Source organism: Rhagoletis zephyria, unplaced genomic scaffold (assembly GCF_001687245.7).
Source record: "Rhagoletis zephyria isolate East Lansing unplaced genomic scaffold, Rhagoletis_zephyria_1.1 Rzeph_scaffold_04642, whole genome shotgun sequence".
Classification (NCBI taxonomy): Eukaryota; Metazoa; Arthropoda; class Insecta; order Diptera; family Tephritidae; genus Rhagoletis; species Rhagoletis zephyria.
In genome coordinates, this window is record NW_016161725.1 from 39,765 (window position 1) to 47,448 (window position 7,684).

The following is a 7,684-nucleotide window of genomic DNA, read 5'->3' on the forward strand; positions in this document are numbered from 1 at the left end:
TTTCTCTGCCGGCCATTGCATTGAGCATTACGAGCAAAATGACATACTTATTCCTTTCACGGGGGATGAAATGGCAAGTAAAATTTTCCTAAAAATTAAGGAATTGTGTTTTCCTTAAACTGAGTCAAATCCTTTACTCATACTAAGGCAGCCATGTCATTGGAGCCATTTCAAGGTAATATTTCCTTAGAATAATATACTTTTTTCATATCATCAAGGAATTTTTTTTTTTTTTAGTGTAGAGATATGCCCATATGTATTATCAAATTATTTTCTTGCAACTAAGTTTTTTTATTAATATTTTTTTTTTGTTATGACACATCCCTTCAGGGAGAAATTATCAATTGTTAAAAATAACCAACTTGTAGTTAGCTTTTTGGCGGGATTTCGATAAATACCTCACTTTTAATTAGCAACGACAAAATCAACTTAAAGTGAGTTGTAAAATCGTGCAGAAGTCATGCAGGCCCAATCGGGAGTTCGTTTTCTTTACAAAATTCTTATTTCAAAATCCTCATACAAAAACTGCTTTGAATACATTTAAAAAATATTTTGTGTCCGAAAGTAGTTAGTTACCAGTTAGTTGACATATAATGCAGAGGTATCCAGAGCTCACTTTTCTACGGTCATCGCCTGCATATGTGCATACATTCATGCGTTTGCTGCATCCTCATAAACACTATTTGAAGGTAGAACTAATCAAGCCTTATACAACCCCAACAAAACCGCAGTCCCTAACATCGCCTCGGTGGCGCAGTAGGCAGCGCGTAAGTCTCATAATCTTAAGGTCGTGAGTTCGAGCCTCACCCGGGGCAGTCAATTTTCTTTCTCTTTAAATTTGTTTTTCTTTACACGGACGTAATTTTATTTTATTAAACAAGCTTTTACTAAGCAAAACTCCATGCAAATAATATTTAAAACAAGAAATGTAATGAACTAAAATTAAATAATTATGGGATTTCCAAGTCTTCAACTTTGTAACAACTGATGGAAAATACACACTAGTTTGGGTTTTTTTGTTCCGCGGATGCTACTATCCAATTACTATGTAGAATCGCGCGCTGATTTCGAGAATTGAGTTAATTTTATTCTATGGATAAGTTTTAGAGATATTTTCAATTTAATCATGTATTTTATGAACTAACTGAACAATCGTAATGCGAAATATGGCAAATAAAAGCCAACGAAATTCTTGAGAAACCATATGCACATTACTTTTGAATAGACCTGTTAGTTTCTGAGAAATTAATTAATCAAGCCAATTTTTTTGTGTTTTTGATGAAAAAATTAAAAGAAGTTATAATTTAGCAGGAGAAAAACGAAAAAATAACTAACTTTTTGTAAATTTTTCGCTTTTGTATAAAAGCCTATTCCTATACAAAAACAAATCAAAAGTCCCAAAATTAATTCTTATCAAGGGAATTTTCGATGACAACACTGGTCAAAACGGCCAGCAGTTGTCTATTGTATAAGTAAGCAAACACAGCAAGCGGGCTTGGCGTCCGCGGTAGCCGAGTTGGGAGATCTGCGTACTACAAGTATGTAGGCTCTAGGTTCGATACTCGGTTGGGGCGGTGGCAAAAAATTTTTTTATGCATTTTATTTTACTTTTTTTATTTTGCCTTATTTTATTTCACATTATTTTATTAAGCATAAATTAGTTAATTTAAATTTTTAGAGTCTAGTTTTATTAAAAAAGTCAACAACAACTAAATGAAAACAACGTTAAACAAGTAAGAAAGTCTAAGTTCGGGCAGAGCCGAACATTAAATACCCGGCGCACGTATTAAATATATGTTTTTACGCCTTACCGAAAGCTACGGCTACATGGTAAGCCGGGGCGTATCAATTTTGAGTAAATTAGAGTCCTTAGGTCGATTTTGAAGTTTCAAGCAGTTCTGAAATTTACCGTTATATGAGAAGCGGCCGTTATTTTAGTCCGATTTCAATAATTTTCAACGGTTTGCTTATATGTGGCAAGCACAATAACCACACCGAGTTTGGTACAAATTGGTAGAACGGTTACTGAGATACATATATGTGATCATAAGTGGGCGGTGCCACGCCCATTTTCCAAAAATTTATCACAAACGTATTTCTTGGTAAAGAATTGTTGCAAGCATCAATTTTGAATAAATTAGCTTCAATATTTACTGATTTATCGAAGATTTTGTATTTCTCTAAATTACCGTTATATGGGATGTGGGCGTGGTTATCGTCCGATTTTAAAAATTTTAGGCGATTTTGTATGCTGTACCAAGGCCGACAACTGTGCCAAGTTTGGTAGAAATTGGTACAGCGGTTACCAAGATATACACATGTAACCATAAGTGGGCGTGGCTACGCCCATTTTCCAAAAATTTATAATATTCTTATTTTTCGTCTAAAAATTATTGTAAATATCAATTTTGAGTGAATAATCTTCAGTAGTTACTAAAATATCGCAGTTTTCGTATTTCTGGAAATTACCGTTATATGGGAAGTGGGCGTGGTTAAAGTCCGATTTCGCCCATTTTCAATACCAACCTACCTTGGATTAAGGGAAACCTACATACCAAATTTCGTTGAGATATCTCAATTTTTGCTCGAGTTATCGTGTACACGGACAGACGGACAGACGGACAGACGGACGGACAGACAGACATGGCTTAATCGATTTCTTTTTTCATCCTGATCATTTATGTATACATTTGTCTATATCTATCTCGATTCGTTTTGGCTGTTACAAACAACCGTTATGTGAACAAAATTAATATACCCTTGTGCACAAAAGCGCTCGGGTATAAAAAAACAAAAAAAAAATGAAACTCTACTGGCAGTGGAACTCGAACCCACTTTACGGCTCATTAGTCCGCATTATTGCCGTCTGTCAAGGCACTATTTTGGTCAGGGGTCTATTTCATAAAGTGACAGTGACAATTTTGTCATGAAAATTGTCAGTGACAACTCGACAGTTTGGTGGGTGTTTCGTTTCATAAAAACTTTTGTCAACCCGGTTTCAGTTCCATGAAAAATTCCATTCAAAATTTACAAAATTGTCGTTGTNTGACAATTTTGTCATGAAAATTGTCAGTGACAACTCGACAGTTTGGTGGGTGTTTCGTTTCATAAAAACTTTTGTCAACCCGGTTTCAGTTCCATGAAAAATTCCATTCAAAATTTACGGATTAAAAATTGTCGTTGACAAAATTGTCGCCAATCATATGAAATTTATGTATATGTAATTCATGTGCAGTAATTGCATTTGCAATTTTTTTTAGTTTTTGTAAATATTTAGTTTTGTCGCTATTGTTGCGACAATTTTGTCAGCGTGACAATTGTCTGCAGCATTGTCGTCGATATTCCAATATTGCCACTGTCGATTTCCAAAAATTGCCACAGTTGCCTAAAGGCGTTTATGAAACAGACAAAATATCGCCGATACTTCTGGCTCTGAATTTTTACGCAAAAATTGAAAACTGTCGCACCTGTCACTTTTATGAAATAGGCCCCAGATTAACCGCGCCGTTACTCATGTGTGCATGGTGTATGAGTAACATTCCTTTCTGCTCATTTTTCATACAAAAAATTTTTGCGCACTTTCATTTGACCACTCAATCCCTTTTTATTTATCCATCGATTTTCTTTATTAGTAGCTTTTTTTTTGAAACAGATTAAGCTTTAATAAAAGTAAAAAAAAAAAAATATTTACATAGAAACTGTTATTTTTTTCAATTTTTTCCCTGTTAAACTATATACGTTTAATAGCTGTAGTGGACGATTTCGTGCTAATAAAAGTGGCATAATAATATTAATTACTGTATTAAAGTTCATAATTTTCTCGTCTGATGTAAAAATTAATAAAGTCAAATAAGACGTTTTGCTACAGATTTAAATTGTATCCATACTTGGCCACTGCCAGCTTGAACTGAGTAAAGCTAATGGCAAAAGAAAATTTATTTTACAACTCTTCAAACCCTCAGATTTTAATATGTAAAACCGAAAAAGGAAAATAATATTTTACTTATTTCATAATTTTTGGTTTTGCAATATGCCACTGTTCAACATACGAAATTCCTTCATCCATGAAAATGCCAGCATGTTTGTGTATAACTACTTACATACATTTTTTATTTTTATTTTTATTTTTTATTTCCTCATCTACAAATTGCTTATTGCATATTGCTGCCTTGAAGTAATAAACTTAAAAGATATGCAAAGCAACTTTTAATCTCAATTCTGGCTTTCACACAGCCATGCAACAGCAAATACTGTTTATTGCTTACGAATTTATGATCAAATCGAACTTCAATAACATATGTACATTAGACTGCATCACTCCCCATACAAAAAAAAATCGGTACTATTNGGAAAAATATTAAGATTTAAGTGAGCTGGACCGATTTGAAAATACCTCCAAAAATGGAGTTTTTTATGAATAAAAATAGTTTCTTAACATTTTTTTTTTTTGAAAAAATCCCCTCAAACGACGAAACGGTTTAAGCTTAATAAATTTGCATAAAAATATTTTTAAAAAATTTAAAAAAATATTTAACGGAATCGTAATGAGATTTATGATGCTGTTTTTTAACTTTTTTCAAAGATTGGTATAAGAAAAACTTGAATAACTGAGCCTAAACTCTTCTGATTTAGATTTAAGAGATCTCGGTGGAAAGGTATTTTCTCACCCTTTTTATTTCTTTGCTAACAAATTCATTCAAAGGATGAAAGAGAAAGGTAGGATGAATGAACGTCATTCAAAGTTAAATTAAGATGTGTTGGTATTTGAAAAAAAAAATGAATGATTTTTTTTGACAGAAATAAAAACAGTGTGAAAATACCTATCTATTGAGATCCCATAAGTCTAAATCAGAAAAGTTTTGGCCCAGTTATTCAAATTTTTCGTAAATCATCTTTGAAAAAAGTTTTACTTTCATCATCAAAAATCTCATTCTTACGATTCCGTTGAAAATATTTTTAAATATTTGTATGCAGATTTTTTAAGCTTAATCTGTTTTGTCATCTGAGGGGACTTTTTCAAAAAGTTCTTTACGAAACTATTTTTATTCATAAAAAACTCCATTTTTGGAGGTATTTTCAAATCGGTCCAGCTCACTTAAATCTTAATATTTTTCCCAAATATTTTGGTGAACGTCTTAAAATATAATAACTTTTGTAATCCCGGCGGAAAAACCGCAACTTTTTTTGGTGATGCAGTCTAATGTACATACATATGTATATATGTACATACTTATATAAACATATCTCTCCGGCTATATTGAAGCGATTTCAAGCAACTTGGGACTTTTCCTGGATTTGTTGTTTATTTATCTTCAATTTCGCTTTTCATTGCACATCTCATACGCGTGTATGTGTTTTGATACAAATGTTTCTGTTTAGTTTGAAAGCTTATTATGCATCGGTATGTATGTATGTATTTATATGCATTCATGTATCACATTTCCGGCGCATATGCAGTTAGTTAGTGAACTAAAATAACTTCCAATAAAAAATACCACAGGGTAAACTCATACGCATACATATTTACATGTAAAACATGAATATGCATTAAAGATACAAGCAACTTACATTCATATCTGTAAGCAACTAGATAGTATACATACACTCCTAGACTCCTAGACATTTGATATGTGGCTGTTGAGTACAGTACCCAACTCTTTCATAAATAAAGTCAAACTTGCACGCCCATTCCAAAATAAAAAGAAAAAAGCGAGCTTATGCACCACTGACCAAACTAGCCATCTGTGCATTAGACCATACCAGAAAAAAAAAAACAAAGTTCGCCTGCATCACTGAGTCGTAAAGTATTTTTGCAAAGCAATTTCGAAAAATAGCGTAGCCGGATGTAGGGCTCGCCCTTTTACATTTATCCTCATATTTTCGACATTTACAGTCGTATCTTAAAGTGTGCTATGTCAATATTTTTTTTCTTCTCGAGGATTGAATTCCTAAGCTCATTGACCTTAAGTACCCAATTCTAGTTCTTTTCATCCTAATATCAGTTCTGTTCACCATACCATACCACCCGATGGTAAGTAAATTAAAGCTCACCGAAAATCATTAAACTTTTGCTATGAAAGTAGTTTCATTATTCCAGTAGAACTATTAAAAAAAATTATATATAGCCAAATATTAGTGTCACCGAAAACTGTAAGGAGAAATACAATTTTTAGTCTTGCAAAAATAATTTAGACTCAGCGTGTGCGGCAAACCCTTTTTTGTTTGCTTGCGAGTTGGTTCGGGCTAATGTGCATACCTACATTCTTTATACGTACATATATACAGATATATAAGTTCATACATACATATGCATGTATATATGTATCAACATATTTATTTTGGTGTGGCTGTGCATTCATATACGCCCAAATTTTACACAGTCAAAGTGCACTTCCTGCCTGTCTGCGCAATACAGATTGAATTTTAATTGAACTTCACTTCGGAAAAAGCTACCATTTATAGACGATTTTAATGCAATCGTTTCCGAAATGGAGTATGAAGTTGAGAGGATAGTCGAGTGCTGGATGTTATGCGTTTTTATATATGTATTCAGGTATTCGATTGTTCGCTCTTTTTCGAAAACCGAGTTTCGAAAACCGGTTTTAGAAAAATGGCGATTTAAAAAAACTGGTTCCCCACTTTCGAATTCAGCCTTAAGGCGCTGGCCCAATGCAGGCTTGCTTTGCACGCCTTGCTGACTTTAATTTACTTTGATTTACTTCGAAAACTTGTTTGGCCGAATGGCGGCTTGTAACGCTGTCAAAGTAACCAGATGTCTGGTTGAAAAGTCAATGGCTGTTCCCTTAACACAAATAATTATTTCCTTAGAAAACTGTAGAAAATGTGTCAAAAACTTTCATATTCCGCCCTATGTTACTGATGCGCTGACGATCGTCGACGATGACGATGACGATATCCGCATAGGGCCGATTTATTTTTAAATTAATGCGAAATGATGTTTGCATTTAATAGAAATGGTAATAACGATGCATATGAGTAGTCCACTTGCATACAGCGTTATGTGATTTTATAATCGAAAGCCATAAATTTGAAAAAAACGACTACGAAAACAAATAACATTTAAATTGAATCTATTTTATTATTACCTGAAAATTTGGATAAATAAGAGCCTTATAAAATTGTAACAAAACATAACATGTCATAAGATAACATTAACAGTCTATACGACCTAAATCAGTTTTCTAAGTTCATCAGAGGATGGATACTTTTGAAAGTTTATAAATAAGTATGATAGCGACTTTTGGATGAAGAGTTAACATTTGATGCTATTATTTCAGAATACAAAAAGATTTTGCACTGTGTTGTTAGTGGACATGATACTACTTTAAATACTGGTACGTAGTCCACCAAAAACTAAAAATCGAAAAAATTTACATAGCGCAATTTGCAAGTGGACTACTCATATAAGTATATGTATATCTACATTTACTTAAAAAACTATAACTTAAAAGAGCGATTTACTTGAAGAAAAAAGCTATAAGAAGTTTTTTCCTCTCGTGTAAAATTTGTAAAAGTGCGCTTTGCCACTTTTTACTATAAGATAACGATATTTATGTTAAATATAAATATGGAACCAACGAACAATTTTTATTTCGTTTCGAATTACTTGCAAGACTTTTTTAAATTGAATAACCAAATTTTTGTTTGAATTTATGTTTTTTGA

At 32.7% G+C, this 7,684-nt stretch overlaps 1 non-coding gene across 1 annotated transcript; it reads left to right on the top strand.

Annotated features, from left to right (window-relative positions):
* Positions 1-742: 742 nt before the first annotated feature.
* On the top strand, positions 743-815 carry TRNAM-CAU (transfer RNA methionine (anticodon CAU)). The gene has a single exon. It is a non-coding gene; the product is annotated as a tRNA-Met (tRNA).
* The last annotated feature ends 6,869 nt before the right edge of the window (positions 816-7,684 follow it).